The following is a 21046-nucleotide window of genomic DNA, read 5'->3' as shown; positions in this document are numbered from 1 at the left end:
GGGACAGCCTGAGGATGGGATAGTGACATCAGGAATGGGGTCAGCAAGCTCAGTTCCACCCCTCTCCATGTGATTATTTTATACACGATGCCCACTTGAACAGGGTATCAGCTTTGTGAACAAGCATTCTATCAAATGTACTAATCATCTGTATATTATGTAGAAGGAACCTTTATTGTTATCTAGCTCTAACACCTGCATCAGAGACATAATGGAATTTCATAAAGCTCACAACCTCAACATGAGCTTCAGCATCAAGACAGCAACCTATTTTGATATACACATTTTTAAAAACCACATTTTACATCATTTATTATTTTGACCTTTTATGCATATTGCCTGCACTTGCTCATATGGGTTAAAAGCTATTGTTAGAGCTATCAGCCTTCACTTCTGCAGTTGATCTTATTTACTTCCTGAGAAATGTATTTTGTCTAAGAAAATTAGACTTGTCACTCTTCTGATTCAATGTTCCTCTACAAGTCTTAGCCATAGAAAGAATGCCGGCATTGCACCTTCCACTCTTTTTCTTAAACAATATATGAGAGATATTTATTTTTAATACATACAGATTAAATGTCTAAAGGCAAACTATCACTGGAAGAATGAATGAGTAGAACATGGTAAGCTTTAAAACTCTGAAATATTTTATCAATTATTCTAGTTCACATCCATTTTATTGCTGGTTTTTGGTTGTACCTTAGAAGGGGTGGGGGGAAATAAAGCTTGAAGCAAGGGAGTGGAGAAATATGTGCAAAATTAACTTTGCGGTTTTCATAAGCAAGCATCAATCTAAAGACATACACTTCAGAACACATGTTATTGTAGATAGTAGCCAATTGAACAGTGTCTCTCTTTTTCTAGCTATTTTAACTGCACTTAAGCTAAGTGAAAAACCAGAGGAAAAGGGTGTGTGGAGAGAAAGCTTACAAAGCTAAAAGGCCACATTTTCACTTCACCAGTTGTAATCATGAGTAACTGTAAATGTAAGATAATTCACACAGATAATCATCCTTTGAAAAAAGTGCTGGTTTGAGTAAACATGATTTGAAAATGCTTTCTTTCACATTCCTTCTTCCCTTCTATTCACTCCTCTGTTATAGACAATATAATTTAGGTGCTACCGTACAACGCTCACACTGAAGAGTTATTTATTTTAAAATAACTCAGACCGAGAAGAGATGGTTTAAAGTGTGAGGAGATTGTCTACATTGTGTGTTATTTACTTGCTCAAGCTCCTTTCCCCTCTCCCTGTGCCATGTGCCGTCTTTCTAAGTTGTAAAAATTCATTCACAGCAGGAAACTTAATGGCTTTACCTGTCTTTATTCAGCATTTTCAAATTGTGCCATTGGTGCAGGTGTAGCCGGCTTTTGTGCAAGGCTCTTTTTGTTGTTGTTATTGTTCAGCTTCTACCTGCTCGAATCTGTCAAGAGCCTATTTGTATGCACACAGCTAATGTGGTAGAAATAAAAGCCGCAACCTGTCAAATAAACTCCCTGCACCTGTATGGAGCAGTTAAATTGTTCCATCTACCATTCTTCTCTGAGATCAAAGGGTCCATACTGTGAGGGGCTCCAGAGAAATAAAGAAAATGATAGACCTTCTTATCCTTAAGCGGGGGGGGGGAGGGGGGAGGAGAGAGAGAGTGGACTTGTTCAACTACCTGAAGGAGCTTTTGTTTGGCATGGACACAACGTGAACGCATTCTTTCACATTAAGAACTGCAGAGGAAGAAATTCATTCAGTCCTTTTTATGGTGACGTAGCCATGCATTCATGTGTTTTTAACCTTGAATAATTTTTGTCTCTAAAGCTCCAAACAAGTTTTATCCTGTCCACAGGTCAGTTTTGTTACAAAGGCCAATTAGTAGTGCTACCTTAGCCTGCAGCAAAAAGCCAAGAAATGGTGGGGCAAGCCCCATCAGAGAGGTGATGAATAGCCCATAGAGCTATAATTTGAGAGAGGAGGAAAAGGGGGTGGGGGGGGCTTTGAAGCATTTACCTTACATGGAACTCCATTGTCGCTGCAGGCTGTTTGATCTTAAAATAATTTACTTAATGATCTCACCATGGAAGCAACTGGCAGAGTGAGATTAGGTTGCAAGGCCTAATGGGAAAACTTTAAATTATTCCACCAAGAAAAAGTATGTATAGGATTGTGATTTTGCTCTTTGGATTCTTTATTTGAATAGGTAAAGCTGCTGTAACATTGACTTTGCATATGCTGTCAGAAGACACCAGGAGAATATCCAATATTTGGTTAACATTTTTTAGTGTATTAATACGTATCATTTGATTTTTACATAAATCCTCGTGATTAGAGTTCTGTTTTTCATATATTAAAAAATTACTTGTTCCAAACTTCCATTGTCTGATATGATCATTTTGGAGCGAAATGATTAACAAAAGGACATTTCAGGAGAAACTGATTAATGTAGGAAATTAGCTTTAGTGGGTGATTTGATGGACATATGAGATGACTGTGGCTGGGATCCAAAGAACTACATAATGCCCACTAAAAGGCTTGAAAATGAGATTAAAAAAAAACTTTTTTCCTAATAGCAGACTGACACCCACCCATATCAGGAGCTGCTTATAAAAAAGTCTCCTTAATTTCAAATGTTTGTCATGCAGCATGAGGGGATAATGTTTGAGAAATATAATACCAAACCCCCTTCAATGTGATAAACTAGTTTGTTCTTTTGATTCCAACCATGGTAAAAGAGCAAACTTTGGAATTCATTTTCAATGTATATATAGCATTCAGGGAATCTTGAAAAATTACTTTCCAAATGCTGCATATTAGGAAATTGAAAATCTTTTCATAATATTCATAGGCTAGAACTTTGCAACATTATATGGAAATGAAATTTACAGCCTGTTATGTTCTGAGTATCGTAGTCACTAAAAACTTTAATTAGTCTAAAATACCATTTTAGATAAACCACATTATTCTCTGTACCTATATTTCTGTTTACTGCATTTTGGAAAAAAGATAATGAGGCAAATGTACAGATCTGAGGTATTAAGAAGTGTCGAAAATAATTTATTTTGTGTCCTGTTGTATGTACTGATGGAAGTATAGTGTGATGGCAAATGATACCCTGGATGTCAATTATTATACACGTATCTTCATTAAAACAGACAACTACCACTGTTGGAGAGTTCAATACACTGAGCACTACTGCCTTACAATTGTCATTGGTTATGCAAAATGCTAGTTGTAGTGTTCAGACAATTCCCTCCATGCATTCAAAAGAAATAATGCAGGCTACCCCTGTTTCCTGCCACTGACACACCTGGTATTCATGCTACCTGCAAATTTGGTACACATGAGAAGGGGCTCTTTGTGCATAGATCCCCTCCACGAAAGGGGTGGGAATAGTGATTGGGTCATTATCAATTCTTCCATGGAAGAGCTCTACATGTGTATGTCGTGTGCAGAGTCTCCTCTCCTGTGTGACAAACATATGGATAGGTGTGGGGTGTTGGAGTAGGGCTATCCAGACCCCTCACATGTTCTTTGAATCGTTGGGACCATTTGACCCTCCACTCCCAACTGTGTTTGCCATCTCTACCTTCTCCCTCAAGCATATTCTAATTTCTGATGCGGAGGGGTCTGTCATGGAATTCTGAAAACAAAAGAACTATCTTTGAGGGGGGTAAAAGAATGTTTGGGGCAAATGCTCTCACTGGGACAAGACAGTTGCTTGATGCAGGTGAGCTTCAAAGATAGATCTTTGAAGGAAAGGCAACTGGCGTCCAAGACATTGAAAGGACCAGGGCAGCAGGAGGAAGAGATTATCTTCACACAAGTCCTAGGGACAGAAAGGGCTATGTACTGTTGATAAGAAAAGGCTGTGCTTTTTTTCATAAAAAATGAGGTGCCAGTAATACTTGATAAAAGTATTGTGGGAGTTAGCACAAAATGGCCATGGGCAAACAAACAAAAAACAAGAGGGGAAGGTACTCTACCGGTGAGTACAATCACCAAAAAAGCACTGAGAAAGGCTGTGGAGAGATGTAAAGGGTGATAGGGTGGAGAAGATTTTGCATATTGATTTAAAGTCACCAGACAAATATTTGGCTGGAGTAGTAAACTGCAGATCTGTACTACCTTTACATTATAATAATAATAATAAAATTTTATTTGTTAGTTGCCCATCTGTCCGAATTAACGGACACTCTGGGCGACGTACAACAATATAAAATACAAAACACAATAAAACACATAAAATCAACAATCACAGTATTAAGATCACATTATCTAAGACCATCCCTTCAGTAATACAGTATAAAAACCTAACCCACCCCAGAGATCCCATAGGCCTGCCTGAATAGCCAGGTCTTTAAGGCTCGGCGAAAAACCATCAGGGAGGAGGCATGTCGGAGGTCAAATGGAAGTAAATTCCAGAGGGTGGGGGCCACGATCGAAAAAGCCCTCTCTCTGGTCCGCACCAACCTAGCTGTTTTCATCGGTGGGACCGAGAGAAGGTCTTGTGAAGCAGATCTTGTTTGGCGGCATATTTGGTGATACTGGAGGCGCTCCTTCAGATAAACTGGGCCGAGACCGTGTAGGGTTTTAAAGGTAAGTACCAACACCTTGAATTGGGCCCAGTACACAACTGGCAACCAGTGTAGTTCTATCAACACTGGGGTGACGTGGTCCCGGCGACGGCTCTGCTTTATTAAGCGAGCTGCCGCATTCTGTACCAGCAGCAGTTTCCAGACCGTCTTCAAGGGTAACCCCACGTAGAGCGCATTACAATAGTCTAATCGAGAGGAGACCAGGGCATGTATCACTCGTGGGAGCAGATGTATAGGAAAGTAGGGTTGCAGCCTCTGTACCAGATGAAGTTGGTACCAAGCTGCCCAGCTCACTGCCGAAACCTGAGCCTCCATAGACAGCTGGGAGTCCAATATGACCCCTAGGCTGCGGACTTGGTCCTTTAGGGGTAATCTCACCCCATTAAGTACCAAGTCTAAATTTCCCAACCTTCTCTTATCCCCCACTAGTAACACCTCAGTCTTGTCGGGATTCAGCTTCAGCCTGTTCTCTCCCATCCATCCACTTACGCACTCCAGGCAATTGGACAAGGTATCCACAGCCAACTCTGGTGAAGATTTAAGTGAGAGATAGAGCTGCGTGTCATCCGCATATTGGTGACACTGCAGCCCAAAACTCCTGATGATGGCTCCCAGCGGTTTCATATAAATGTTGAATAGCATGGGGGAGAGAATAGAACCCTGTGGCACACCACAGTTGAGTGGCCAAGGGTCTGAAACCTCATCCCCCAACGCTACCCGTTGGTATCTGCCGGAGAGATAGGAGCGGAACCACTGTAAAACAGTGCCTCCTATTCCCAATCCCTCCAGGTGATGTAAAAGGATACCGTGGTCAACGGTATCGAAAGCCGCTGAGAGATCCAGGAGGACGAGGAAAGTGTGTTCTCCTCTATCCAACGCCCTCATATCATCTACCAGAGCAACCAAGGCTGTTTCAGTTCCATGTCCAGTCCTGAAGCCCGATTGGTAAGGATCTAAATAATCTGCTTCTTCCAAGTGTGTCTGTAACTGTTCAGCCACCACTCGCTCAATCACCTTGCCCAAGAATGGTAAATTAGAGACTGGGCGGAAGTTGTTCAATTCTTGGGGATCTAAGGAGAGCTTTTTCAAAATAGGTCTTATCACTGCCTCCTTGAGGGCTGATGGCATTGCACCCTCCTCCAAGGATGCATTAACCACTACCTTGATCCCTTTGCCCAGTCTCTCTTTACAGCTCATAATGAGCCAAGAAGGGCAAGGATCAAATAAGCAAGTGGTTGGCTTCACAGTAGAGAACACCTTGTCCACTTCATCAGAGAGAAGAGGGCGAAACCGATCCCAGCAGACCGGAATGCAACTGGCCGCCTCTGGAGCACTATTTGTAACCACGGCGTACGGAATCTTGCCCTTTAGGTGTTCGATTTTATCGGCAAAGTGTTTGGCAAATGTGTCACAGGAGGCTTTTGATTGTTCCATAGGTTCCTGAGCAGCTGGACCGACCAGGCTTCGGACCACTTGGAACAGCCTCCTGGGACAACACTCTGCCAACACAATAGAGGCAGCGAAAAACTGCCTTTTCGCTGCCTTTGTTGCCCGCTGGTAGGCCGCTATTGCCACTCTAACCAGTGTTTGATCGTCTTCAGCGCAAGATTTCCGCCATCGGCGCTCTAGTCGTCTCACCTCCTGTCTCAGACCGCGTAACCGTGGTGTATACCAGGGTGCAGTCTGAGTTCTATTCAGGGGGAGAGGACATTTCGGTGCCACCCGGTCTATTGCCCTAGTGATGTCCCTGTTCCACTCCATCACCAGGGTTTCGACCGGGTGTCCTTCAGTAAGCTCCAAATCACCCAGCGCATTCAGGAATCCTTCAGGCTCAATCAAACATCTGGGGCGGACCATCCTAATGGGTCCTTGTCCCCTGCGAAGGGTATGTGGCAGTGAGAGATCCATATTCACCAAATAGTGATCTGACCATGACACAGGGCTAAAAATAACCGTCCCCATTTTCAGAACACTTCCCTCCTCTCCCGAGACAAACACAAGGTCTATAGTATGACCGGCTACATGGGTGGGACCCATATTACTTAGGTGCAGTTACTTATAGATCAGAATTTAATTATATTAGTAAAAGAAGCAAACAATTCAGTTAAATAAAAATATAAAAATTCAAATTACTTTCATTACTAATTATGGCCCTGAAATGCAACATTAAAACAACATTTTATTGTAAACCACCCAGAGAGCTTCGGTTATGGGGCGGTATATAAATACAATAAATAAATAAATAAATAAATAATTCATTTTGGCTTTTTGTAAAACACTTGGAAAGTTGAAAGAAGTTGCACAAGTGGTTGAGCAGTGTGAGAAGTCCTTTGCTAAGAAAATACTTTTGCCACCTTGCCGTGATTAACTAGCTCTTCTCCAAAGATAAATTCAGAATTGAAAAGTTAGCCTTTTATATGCCTTTCATTATGTCATAGATGTCAAACAATGCAGCCAAAATACAATAAGGACACTCACATTTCCGAATTTACTGAAAACAGAGTGAGCAAGGCATGTGCTTTCACATTAAGGGGAAAGGAGGAGAGAAAGAAAATGAGGTTAAGGTCAAGAGTTTCATCCACTCCATTTGTTCTCTCCTTGAATTCGCTGATAACATACTGAAGAACAGACCTGTTCCCATTGTCTTCAAATGTGGCATCTATATACTACAAGGTGGCTAAACTTTTTTTAGCCTGAGGGCCACATTTAAAGTTAGCCAGTCCTCTGAGGGCTGCATGCCACTTGCATGTACACACACACTCATTACAAATACAGTACACACCAACCCACACATGCACACCGCACATACAGGACACACACAAACAAATATGCAGGCATGCAGCAGCTCACATATGTACTCACACACCATACCACACCTGGGTGACAGGAGAAGTTTAAAGTTCTCCACCCATCCCAGCACAGGATTTAAACCCCTCCTCTCAGTCCAGCGCTGCAGTGTGGTAATTTCTCCATTGCAGTGGTGGGCTGCATAGAGAGATTTAAAATTCTTCTCTCAGCTTAGTGCTGTGATGGAAAAATCAGACTGCTGCAGTGCCTTGGTGGGCTGGATCTGGCCCACAGCCTGCAGGTTCAACATCCTGGTATAATGACTTGTTGGCAGGCTGGCTATGAGCCTATAAACCTGAGAAACGCTCTGTGGGGCATCATCAATGCATGAATGCCTTTTGAAGACTCTTTTTGCACGATCCATAAAGTCAGCTGGGGTTTCTCCTTCATTCTGTTTGCAGTGGCTAATCTTGGTCCAATCAGTTTTTCTAGGGCAGACTATAGCAATGGTATCTAAAAGGTTTTCTCGGGCTTCCTGAAGATCATTATGAGATGGCTCTCTGCATGGCCAGATGGCTTGGGCAGTGAGTCTCTGTCTAACTTCAGTGGGTGTAACCATTCTTAATAATTGATTTAAATCTGCCCAAGTTGGATAATAACAAGAAATGACTATTTTCAATTCTTCTCTACATTTCTGAGGTTTTTCTCTAATGTTAGGAAAGTCTTTAGCCAAATTTTGTAAGTCTGTGGCTGGCCAAGGTGCACGAACAGTTTCTAAACCATGTGGTCCAGACAGTTCCCTTAAGGGAAGAATTCCAGTGGGTGTAGACATGAGGGGCTTTTTATTTCCTGTATTGAGGGCTGGAAAAGACACATCCACCAAACCCATCATTTTGTCAAATTTTGTTCTGTTTTCTATTTGTGTCATGGTTCTATTAAAGGAGCTATCCAAGTCAGCAAAAAGTGGAGATTCCTGACTGGCCCTTGAAGTGGACGGAGCAGGAGCGGTGGTTCCATAGGTGCTAGCCCCTTGAGACTTTATTGAGGGAGACAGGGCCTCTGAGAGGAATTTTATCAGGGGGTACAAAGTTTCTTTTGGGCCCCTTCCCTTCTCCATTAGTCATTCTGTTTTTATCCACTACGGTTTTATGCCATGAGCTGTAGCCTGTAAGGTCAAAAAGGGTATGGAAGACGAGAGAGGGGTGGAGTGGAGCGCTCTGTTAATTTTCTGCATTTAAAGCCTTATGCTCTTATACTCCCTCCACGATAAATATAAATAAATATAAATAAAATAAAAGAGGATCAGAGATAAGAAAGCACATTTGATTTGAACATCTTTGTTTATGCTACAATACAGATAAGGAGAAAGAATTCACATTGAAACAAGGTAGATAAACTTACTATTTACTTTTTAAAAAGGAGCTTTCCTGGCCTTTTTTTGTGAAAAATTTTGAATCACAGCATGAAAACTAATTGTTCTGGCAATGTTTGGTTCAATACTTAGCCTGGCCAAATCCACAAGACATTCCTGAGACATTGTAGACCTTAAATAATGCTTAATTAGCTTAAGTTTGCTAAATGACCTCTCTCCAGAAACTACTGTTGCTGGAATTGTTAATAGTATTCTTAAGCTAACACAAACATTTGGAAACAGGTCACCAAGTCTGTACTCTGTTCACAAGTTCAACAGATCTAATGGCTTTAACTGTGCATTTACAAAATTTGCTTTATGTACTGAGGGTAAATGTTGCATTTCTTTTCAAAAATCATCACCATTAAGGTCAGCAGGATATTGCTCTGATAAAGATAAAGCTTTTCTCTCCAAATCACTTTCGGACATGGTGAGATATTTCCACAAGAAATCAAATTTTTCTGCCAGCTGCTTAACAGCATTGAAGTGGACAGTTAATCCTGCTATAACATTGTCTACCAAAACGTAAAACACACACTTTCTGAAGTAGGCCTCTAGCATCAGGTGTGCTGTCATCATGCAGCCTTGCCCTCTTGCGCCTAACTCCATCACATCTACAGGAGAGTTTTATTTCTATATTTAGGTTTGATGCAACCAATTTGGCTTCATTCCACATGCATTTCCAGTTCTTTCGAAGTTTTGCCAGCTCTGTGAGGAGAGTTTCTATGTTTGCTACTTCAACATCCAGTGTGGCATCTCTAGCTTGGATGACCTTGTTGCAAATATCTATGCCAGCTAATATTTTGTACCACACGGCTGACACTAACACACAGGCAAAAGATGTCACATATAATAAAACTCCATGGACTTCATTTCTTGTTTTGTCCATCAAATTTAGTTCTAGGAGGTCTTCCAGTGCTAATTTAATGCCAGGCAAGTGAGCTGCAAAAGGCTTTACACATTCAACACGATCTGACCATCTTGTTTCAGACATACCATGAACAGAACAACCAATACGGTTTTGTAGTAATTCCCACCGCTTAGCACTGGAACTGAACAGGTGGTACACAGTTTGAATTGTTCCGAAAAAGGTTATTGCTTCAGGTATCCATTCAGCAGCAGCATTTCCACATAAGTTGAGTGTGTGACAACCGCAAGGTGAAAAAATTGCTGTTGAGCATTGTTCTTGTATTTATGCTTGTACACCATTGTATTTTCCGGCCATATTTTCCCCATTATCGTAGCCTTGAGCTCTACAATCACTGAGAGGAATAGCATGTTCTTTCAATGTATCAGTTATCAACTGAGCAATTTCTTCCCCTCTTTTGTTGCTACAATCTGTAAACTTCAGAAATCTTTCTTGAATCTCATACTTTTAAAAGTACGTATCTCAAAAGAAATGTTGTTTGTTCAATATGGGAAGAATCTGGTGTGGAATCTACTATTATCGCAAAGTACTTTGCAGATTGCCTCTCAAGCAAAATGTGTTGTTTCACAAGATTCGAGCATTCTGCAATAAATTCATTTTGTGAGTCAGGGGACAGATAATGAACTTGAAGCTGCTCACTCCTTTTCTGTGACTCCTCTACACTTAGCACATGTTCCTGAAGGATAGGGTCCCACCTGGAGAGCAGTTCAATGAGTCCTAAAAAGTTTCCATTGTTTGAATCACCAATTCGATGGAATGAACCAGTAAATGCTAGACCAAGTTCTCCCAAGAAGAGTACAACATTGATGATGTGCTTTAAAAGTTTGTACCATTTCACAGTTTCAGTTTTGATTGAAGCTTCTAAGATGATGTCAACTCCTGTCTCAGACAGCAGGCACCGTTCTAGTTCTCGCCAAGCTAGGTAACATTCTCTGTGACTATTGCCTTTTTCATGTTTTGGGATCCTGTAGGAAAGTTTCCGCCACTTCCCATTAGAATCCCAGCCTTCAGCAGATACCAGCGCAGACTTAGATGCAGAAGTGCTAGTCTTGACTGTCTTGTGCCAAAATAATCGACATGGAAAGCAATATAAAGCATGTTTCTGTTGACTCCAGACAAGCCAGTCTCATGTAGTTCTCCATTAGTGCTTTGAAATTTCAGTATGCTTTCTGGGAACAATTGATTGCAGGTGTCTTTTGGGAATGTTTTAGGCAGAGGGATGTGACCATTCATAACATACTTTTCTATTTCTTTTTGAGATGGAAACTTGGTTGTGATACATCCAATGTCAAGGCCTACATTATGATTACTCCTTTCATCTTCCAAATTCACTTCCACATGTGTCTGTATGTCTGTTTCTTTCTGTTTCCCATTTTCATTTTCTGCATCTGCCCCTTCATCAAAATACTGTGCATGATTACCCAAATCAACTGCTCCTTGTTTGGGGATGAGGTTTCCAACAGTTCCTTCTTGCTCCAATTCTGTAGGTGAGTTCAATGAAAAATTTTTTGAAGCCGCACTTAATCCAAATTGAAAGAGCATTTGTTGACCCCTTTTTTCATTTCCCACTCGTTCTTTCTTGTCTTTTCTTTTCTGGGCTCCTGATTTGTGAGAATACGTTTTGGAGAGATGATTTTCTCATCATGATAGGGTTTAAAGGTTCACACTGCTTACCTTATATGAGCCCTCAAACCGCATTTTTCCTTTCATACTAAAGGGGAAAGGTTAATCTAGCTTCCTAATGACCACGTCCTCTTAAGGTCAAAGTATCTGTTCCTCTTATTACCTTGACCACCGAGCATGCTCAGTTTCTTCCAGAGTAAGTTTCATAAAAAATGAAAAAAAATCCTCAAGTTTGATTATTTGTATTTTCAGAATCTAACAGAAATACAAATATTTGTTTGAACAATGTTATGCTTTTTTGCACAAGTTAGGGGGGAAAGAAAAAAAAGCACCATTTGCAGCAGGCTTGCAGAATGGGAGCCAGCAGGAAATGACATAACAAAGGGAGGAAAAGAGAGCTCCCCTCCTTTGGCTCCTGGGGCCCCTTTTTGACCCCGGGCCCAGGTAAGATGTACCCCCTGCATCTCCCTCTCATGGGCCCTGGAGGGAGACTCAGCACCTTTGGAATTTTCTGTTGTTGCCGGTGACACGGACAACCCCAACCCTGGATTATATGGTGGGGGAAAGCTAGTGAAAAAGTCTATTATATCTTCTGGGGTCTCTTCATCTTTAGTCTCCTCTGATTTTAATTGGGGATATAAAGGTACCTTATGAGCAGTTGGTGGGCATGCCCAGAGCTTGGAAGTAACTAGTTACAAGTAACAAATTACTTGTAATTCATTACTTTTTGAGTAACGAGTGGGTAATTCCTTTACATTTTGATTGTAATAGAACTAGGAGTAATTTTATTACTTTTGTGGAGTAATTGTAACATTTCCAGAATTGCTTTTGGGCATTACTTTTTTGGGGGGGAGCAGGGGAAGTCTTCTGCTCCTCTGATTTGTGGATGAAAATCATGTGCCTCAAACTGGGCTTCTGTGCAGTGTTGCTCTTTCCTCATGCTCTGTGGATGGGTAGGAGGCAACGAGGGAAGGCAGAGAGTGAGACACAGTGGAGTGGAGAAAACAATTATTTGAAAAAATGGATAGTGGTGGTGAAGAATGGAGTGGAGGGGAAAAGGATCCGGAGGTCAAGAACATGGATAAAGGAGAAGAAGGAGGCAGCAGCAGAATGGAGATAAAGAACTGTGAAGGTGAAAGATGACAACATGTGCGTGCGTGCGTGCATGCGTGCATGTGTGAATACTGTGTTTGCACTTGGCACACAAAGTGGCCTCCACCACCCTCTCTGGCTACTGTGCTGCATTTGCAGTATTTTAACTTTTTTGCATCTCAGGGGAAAATGTTTGCTTAAGTGAGTGTCCCTTAGTTGGTGCCAGGGCAGGGTCTGGGAGGCGGTTAAATGAGAGAGATTATGCTGGCTGGCTGAGTGGGGGGGGTTGCACTTGGTTTGACATGCAAAGATCTGAGTAGTGGCCTCAGCCTTCCTTCCTACCACCCTTACCAGCAGAGAGACCACCATTGCTATCTTATGAATAAAATTAATTATTCTACTACCTCTGTATGTGTTTGTTTATTTTTAATGTTGTTTTAGGCTACTTAGATGTGCAGCAGCCAAGGCCAGCACCTTGTAGGCATTTTTTAAAGTAACTGAAATGTAATTGTAGTGATTACTTTGGAGACAAAGTAACCAGTTACTTTCAGAGCAATTGTAATTGTAATGGTAATTACTACTTTTTTGGGGCCCTGTAACTGTAATTTATTACTTTTTTAAAGTAATCTTCCAAGCTCTGGGCATGCCCAAGGTGGTGCACATTTTCTTCTTAATTCCTTAAGTTGGGCTTTCAATTTCTCACTGGAGTCCTTGAGACTCCAAGTTTGAGATTCTCTACGTTGTTTAGACATCTCTTCATACCAGTGAAAAATGCTTCCCATTGAGTGGGTGACTTCTTGCTGCCTCTGTTTTCTAGGGCTCCGCAGAGGTGGGCAATTTTGTCTAAATCAAAAGTCCCCACCAGGGGAAACTGTAAATCCAGATTGTCTCTAGTATAAAAATTCCAGTCTTCCAAAAATCTGCAGCTTTGATGGCCATAGTTATTATACATATAGAAAGCTGGTGTTCCTTTTGGTGGGACAGGTACATTGCTTTTGAACTGTCTACTCTCCCCATTTTCTCTGTCAATTCTCACAGGTCTTTCACACAGGAAAGGCTCATTCAGGTTTGTTTGCACCCACACAGGAAAGGCTTATTTCAGAAGTCCAGTTCTGGTTGTGGGGTCTGTCATGGCACAGCAACATCCACCTAATGCACAGAGGCAAAACTGTGAGACGACAGTACAAAGAGCATTTTCCCACCATTAGATCTGGCTCATACACCGGTGTACACCAGGGAACAGGAAAGACACTCATTCAGCCAAGCCTCCTTTCTATTAGGAGAGCACTCAATACACGCAAGAGCTCAGGGCTCACTCGCTCAATTCACAACAAGGGTAGGGGAGCAGGGTAGGGTAAGTTCAGTCACACCCACTGAGCCATGAGGTTGCTGGGTCAGTGGTTATACTCAATTCACACTAGAGCATGCAGCTCATATACTCAATTCACACAAGGGGCCATTCGCTAACACCACTTTCTCTTCTTCCCAGAAAAATGTTTCATCACGTGTATTCTTTCTCACTTTTCCACCCACTTAGTGAGTCTAGCAGATCAGGCAATAAAAGGGTCAGATAGTGCAGTCTCAAACAAGAGATGACCAGGAAACCCAGGAAACCCCCCATTGACAGCCCCTTGTAGAGATTTCATAAGGTCTCTTACCTGCGGTTGGCGAGCTGGGGGGTCAGTGCTGGACGGTCCAAACTGCTGGGTCTCCAGTGAGATGGCTAATCCGAGTCACGGCACCAAGAATTGTGGAAAAAATAAAGCTTCACATTGTGGTTGAACCATATCATGCCAGAAGCACTTTTATTAAAATAACAAAACAAGCAGTTGCTTGGAGAGAAGACCTAAACAGACAAAGAAGGCTCCTTGCCTGCAAAAAGTTATCTCCCCTTCTGCCCACTTCAGCTCATTCTTACAGCAAAATTTCTAAGGCTAAGAAGCAGGCTTCTTATCAATACATAAACATATTCTCACTATTTGGAAATGGAACACCAAAGTTATGCACAAAGCTTACCTACTTGTGGCCTGTATGAGGTTGAACATCAGTAGTTTGGAACACACTGACACATCCTGTATGTTCTGTGGAGCATTTCAATGACATCGTACCCAACACTCCTTTTGTGTCTGCAAGGTTTTTGATTACAGATATTTAAGCTTACAGAGTTTCATTCCACTGCTCCAACCCAACATGGCCTCTTTGATTTTTAAAATGGCTTCAGTTTGGTTCACTTTGCAAAGAGGCTGCTTGAGACCTGATGGAAAAAGTAGCGGAAAGAGTTAAGTTTGTCATCTCAACTGAGAATGTTGCCAGTCACATACACAGGACATGGCCTTCTGCAATCCAATCAATGCAATCCCAAAAGTAATTGTAATAGTTTGGCCCTCAGGACAGCAACACATTGTTCAAATTTATACCTTATCAATCTAGCTAAAAATGAATACTACCACCTGTCTTCACAAAAGAAAAGCCCATCACCCTGACCGTATGACTCATAATAAGTATGGAAACTGAAGAAGGACATCTCTGTGATGTTCCTGTATTAATGTATATATGGTAAGTGCTGTTTGTATAGGAGATACATGGTAAGTGGAATGAAAGAGGAGGGGGGAGTAAATGAGCAGTAGAATGCTGGATGATTGGCTGAGTGTTAGAATGGCTGAGCATATAAAAGGAAGAATGACAGTTGAATCTGGGTGGACGTGAGTGGGTTGTTTTGGTGGGTTTTTGAGAGGTGTTTGAGAGGTGTTTGTCACCTGAGAGGTTGAGGAGGGAGGCTGAGGAAAAAGACAAGCAGAGGGTCTTTGAAACAGGGGAGAAGGAAAAACAGCGGGAGTTGGAATTTGAGAGAATGAGAGTGGATGCTGAATTACAGGTGGAAAAGTTAAAATTTGAAAGAGAGAAGTTTCATTCTGATGAAACAAGAAAGGACAGAAATGAAACAAAGATAAAGGTTACACTGAAAGATTTTGCAGTGTTTGAGCCTGGACAAGATCCACAGATTTACCTCAGCACTTTTGAAAAGGCAGCTCAATTGTGGGGGCTACCGGAGGATAAATATATGCAATATTTATCAAACCTGATCAAGTGGGAGTTGGCAGAGGTATACCAATATTTCCCCTCAGACAAGCCCGTCACATATGCCGAGCTTAAAAAGGCAGTATACAAAAGGTTCAGACTGGGACCTGACTATTTTAGAAAGTTATTCCGAAACTGTCAGATCCAAGCAGGGAGGTCTTTTGTTGAACTGGGAGCAAAGTTGATGGATATATTTGGAAAGTGGATGAGTAGTGCCAAAGCTCAGTCAGTGGAAGAGGTGAAAAGCCTCATGATACTGGATCAATTATTCCATCAGTTACCACCAGAAATAAGGCTCCTGGTCAAAGACATTTCCCCTACATTGGTGCAGGAGGCCGCAGAGATGGCGGATCACTTTGCCTCCAACAGAACTGGCTGGGTGGGAAAAACATCAAGAGAGTTTAAACCCAGACCATATAATGGTGGCAGAAAGGATGTGGTACCACAGCGAGTGAGTCCTCCAGTAAAATCTGAAGGGCACAGGACACCCCAGAGTGGATCTGTGTACCCTAAAATGGAGGAGAAATTATGCTATAAATGTGGTAGACCGGGGCACCTACGTTTTCAATGTGAGGTTGCCAACCCCATTAGTAATCCTGCTCAGGTGCTATTAATATAGGTCCTTGGCACAAGGCTTGCTTCAGCAGATCAAAAGCCTTCTGACATTCATGCGTCCATACCACACGCTCAGAACACTTTTTCTTTGTCAACTCATGCAAGGGGGTTGCGATTTCCCCAAAATCTTTCACAAACTTTCTATAAAAACCAGCCACATCTAGAAATGCCCTAACTTGTTTTTTAGTTAAGGGGATCGGCCACGCTTGTATTGCCTCCACCTTGCTCCATAAGGGGGTGATTTTCCCACTCCCCACCTTATGTCCTAAATAGTTTACTTCACTCACAACTTTCCCATTCACACGGTACGGCACAGATCTGATTGGGGCATGATCTCCAGTATCAATGGAATGTTTGGCTATACTGGTTCGGCCAGGTTTATTCCTAAAGAGATTCCCATAGTTTTTCAAAACTCTCAGAATCTCTTCTTTTACTTCCTCCTTCACCTCCTCTGACCATTCCAATTGATCTACCCCTCCTTTCTCTTTGCTTTCCTGTACCAAATCCGGAAGTTCAGGCCCACTTCCCTCAGGGAATAAGGTAACTTGCAACACTTTTGCATCCCTGGTATGGTAAGGCTTTAACATATTTACATGAACCACTTTGTTTTTGTTTAATTGGCTTGTGGTGATTACATATGTCACTGTGTCAAGCTTTCCTCTTATTTATTTATTTATTTATTTATTTATTTATTAAATTTATATACCGCCCGACTAGCGATAGCTCTCTGGGCGGTGAACATTATAGATAGATCTACGAAATTAAAATTAAATTATCACAACGTAAAAAAAATGAATTAAGAAAAAAGGAGATGCAGTGGTACTTACGTTTTAGTTGTCGACACTGGGTCCTCCGCTCCCTCCAGGAGATTCTGGGCATCTGTTCCCAGAGCTGATGGGAATAAGGTGCTTCTAGTTTCGTTCTGAAAGCGCTGGGAAATTCCCGCTGTAGGCCGAGGGAATAAAAGCGAGCGAACAAGCACGGAAGCTTTTTCATAGTGCCCGCATAGACTCAAGGCAATCGCAGGAGGAGGAGGCGCGTGCTTGGCAAAAGTGCAAGGTGGGTTGGCGAGAGAAACCCCGAGGAGAGGAGCACACAGAACAGAGGCAGGCAGGCAGGCTTTGGACCAGGGATGGGGAACCTGTTGACCTCCAAATATTGCTGGACTACAATACCCATCATCCCTGGCCATTGGCCATGCTGGCTGGGGCTCATGGGATTTGGAGTCCAACAACATCTGAAGGGCACTAGGTATCCTGCATCCCTGATTTAGGCCAGCCATTTCAACAAAAAACTTTTTTTTTGGTGTAACACCTAAAAGTGTAACACTGGAATGAAGTAAATGAGTTTGATTCACGCACACTCCTCAGAGTGGAGATTATTGGCTGCAATTCCCTGTCAAGTATATACTCAGTGGCAAACCTGGGTTTCCTTAATGTGTGAAAAGGTGCTCCTGAGAGATCCAGGATTCACAGCAACAAACTGTACTGTACCAAGTATGTTTGTTTTTTGTCACGTCATATGTGGAACCACCCAGGGTAAAAACAGCCCTTGATCATGTGCAGACGGCCTTGCCTTTGCTGTGTAACAATACACTTTTTAAGGTAGACAGAATGGCTTCCGGTTACAGAGGGTGTGATGTTTTCAGTCAACCTGGGGGCCCGGGGTCTCTCAGTTTAGTTTCCTGAAAGCCTCTGACTTCTAGAGAGCTCCCCCTCCCCCGCCAGATATATGTGCGGGAGGGAGGCTGCTTTTACTCCGGTGGAGGACACTCTGCACACACTCAAATGCAGTCTCTTTTTAAAATTATTTTTTAAGAAAATCTGCTCCAAGTGTTCCAGGTTGAGAGTGGCCATTCTCCTTTACAACCCCTAACTTGTAAACACGCCCTCCTGACTGCAATTCAGTGCCCAAAAAGGGGCCGTCTGGCTGTCTCCCCCGCTCTCCTTTCTCCTGGAGCGCATCTCTCACCTTGCCCCGTTTGCTTCCTTGCTTGCATGCAAACATGCATTGCATTGTGTTGCTTTCTATTGCATCCCCGTTGGTTCGCGTGCAACAGTCACCGTCTGCAGTCGGAATTAATCTGTGCCGGCCGAGCCATGTGAGCAGTGAGTCAGGTGTCTCCCCACCCTGTCTTGGCTGGGGGTGCTGCCAGGGTCATGTTCATCAAGTTATTGCCTTGATGCCAAATCTTGGCAGCAGATCGCCAAGCGCGGGGGGCCCCAAAGTGTGGGGCCCAGGGCAACTGCCCTGCTTCCCGGTGCCTAGGGGTGGTACTGTCGACTGGTATATAGGCGGGCCCCACTTATACGGCGGGTTCCGTTCCGGACCCCTGCTGTAAAGTGAAAATCGCCATAAAGCGGAACCCCATTCACTATAATGGGCCGTGTCACGCAAAAATGACGCGAAAACGTTGCAAAAGAGCAAAAAATACCTTTAAAATTGAAAATGATAGCCGCCGCATCAGCGGAACGCCTTAAAGTGGAACACCGTGAAGCAGGGCCCTACTGTATAAGGGTTAAGGTATCCTGGTCCCAAGCTGTGTAGGGCTTTGTACACCAAAACAAGAACCTTGAACTTAGCCTGGTAGCTAATGGGCAGCCAGTACAGTTCTTTCAGTAGCAGGGTGACATGTTGGCGATACTCTGCCCCAGTGAGCAGTTGCGCCGCCATATTTTGCACCAGCTGCAGCTTCCGGAACAACCTCAAGGGCAGCCCCACATAGAGTGCATTACAGTAATCCAGCCTGGAAGTTACTAGTGCAGCAGTGGTCAGGCTATCCCAGCCAAGAAACAGCTGCAGCTGTCTTACCAGCTGAAGGTGGTAAAAGGCACTCCTAGCCACTGAGGTCACCTGGGCCTCTAGTGACAAAGATGGATCCAGGAGCAACCCCAGACTACAAACCTGCTCTTTCAGAGGGAGTACAACCCCATCCAAAGCAGGTAACTGACTAATTATGCAAACTCTGGAACCCACCAACCCACAGTGCCTCCATCTTGCTAGGATTCAGACTCAGTTTATTGGCCCTCATCCAGCCCACCACCGAGTCCAAGCACTGGTCCAGGGTTTGCAAGGCCTCTCCCAATTCAGATGCTACAGAGAAATAGAGCTGGATATCAGCACACTGCTGACATCTCACCCCAAATCTCCTGATAACCGCTCCCAAGGGCTTCATATAGATGTTAAACAGCGTTGGGGACAAGATGGTACCCTGAGGCACCCCACAGCACAACTGCCAGGGAGTCAATTGCCACAAGACAATCACCAACACTATTCTCTGAAAACGACCCTGGAGACAGGATCGGAGCCACTGTAAAACAGTGCCTCCAATACCCATCTCACCAAGTCGACCCAGAAGGATACCATGGTCAATGGTATCAAAAGCCTCTGAGAGATCAAGGAAGAATAACAGGGTCACACTCCCCCTGCCTTTCTTCCAACAAAGGTCATCCATCGACCAAGGCCAATTCAGTCCCATAACCAGGCCTAACTCAGATTGGAATGGGTCAAGATAATCTGCTTCCTCAAAGGGTACTTGCAATTGCTGTGCCACAACCCTCTTAATCACTTTCCCTAAAATGGGGGTATTTGCAACCAGGCGGTAATTGTCACAAACCAATGGATCCAAGGTGGGTATTTTCAAGTGCGATTGGATCACCTCCTCTTTCAGAGTGGCTGGGACCACTCCCTCCCACAACAACAAGTTGAACACACCCTGGGTCCACTCGGTCATACCCCCTCAGCAAGGTTTAATAAGCCAAGAAGGGCAAGGGTCAAGAAGACACGTTGCTGGCCACATCAGCTCAAACACTTTGTCCATGTCATCAGGCAGCATTGGGGACTATAGTAGATGTGGATGGGGCATCTTAACTATGGTTTGATGAAACTAGTCAGCTTTTTAACACATGGTTTGAAATTGGCATTTCAAACAAGTCATTGTTAATATTAACCACAGTGACAGATTCAGAAGCAATAACAATCTCTGGTTATTTTTTTTTTAAAAAAAAACTGTAGTAAAAGCTTCTGTGATATCCAAATGCAGCCACTTTATTTCATTTCACTGTGTACATCTCATGTCATCTAAATTCTGAAGAATCCTATTGTTCCATCATGTATGCCCATGCAACTATTCTTTCAGCATGATTAAGCAAAAGAAATGCATATCAGGACACTTTTGTCGGCGTAATGCCACATCCATATTTTAGAACTTGGCCTGCATTTCAATTTTCCACAGTAAGACTATGTCTTTGGCAGGAGCATGGAAAAGTGCTTACAAAGGGGCAGGATTTCTGTTATATTTCACTATTTTACAGATCCAATTTATTCACAGACATCATTACACTCTGGTATCATAAAGATAGTGATTGTGATGCTATAGCCATATTAAGGCATTTTAAATCCTTCATGCTATGAGGGACTCTGCATCATCCATGCTTGCTGTGTCCACCCCCATTGCCATCTCCTCCGTGAGTTGGAGGCATGACTTAGAAGTAAGAAGCCCGTTGTACTCCTGTAGGCTTTCTGTTTGATGTAGAACTCTAATTTTGAATGCTCCACCATGATATGCAGCTCACCAGTTCTTTAGAAAACCTTTGGGATACGGGTTGAACCAAAAGTGGGGAAGCCATAATTTCAATTCATAAGAAATATAAATATTTGTGAGGCACATTGATTTCAGTGGGAGAGATGTGTAGCTTGATCCTATGCATTTTACTTGGGACTAAGTCTCATTGAGCTAAATGGGACTTGCTCCTACATAAGTGTGTGTGTGTGTTTAATTTTCAGTTTCAGTTTTTTTAAAATATTACACTGCCATAACATTAGTTCTGTCAAGAAAAAATAGACAGGTTTACCTTATACAGCATAATTTATAATACAAAAAATTATGAGAAAGGGAAGTAGACGGGAAGAAATAAAAATACAGT

This window comes from Rhineura floridana, chromosome 10 (genome assembly GCF_030035675.1).
Source record: "Rhineura floridana isolate rRhiFlo1 chromosome 10, rRhiFlo1.hap2, whole genome shotgun sequence".
NCBI lineage: Eukaryota > Metazoa > Chordata > Lepidosauria > Squamata > Rhineuridae > Rhineura > Rhineura floridana.
This window is presented reverse-complemented; position numbering follows the sequence as displayed.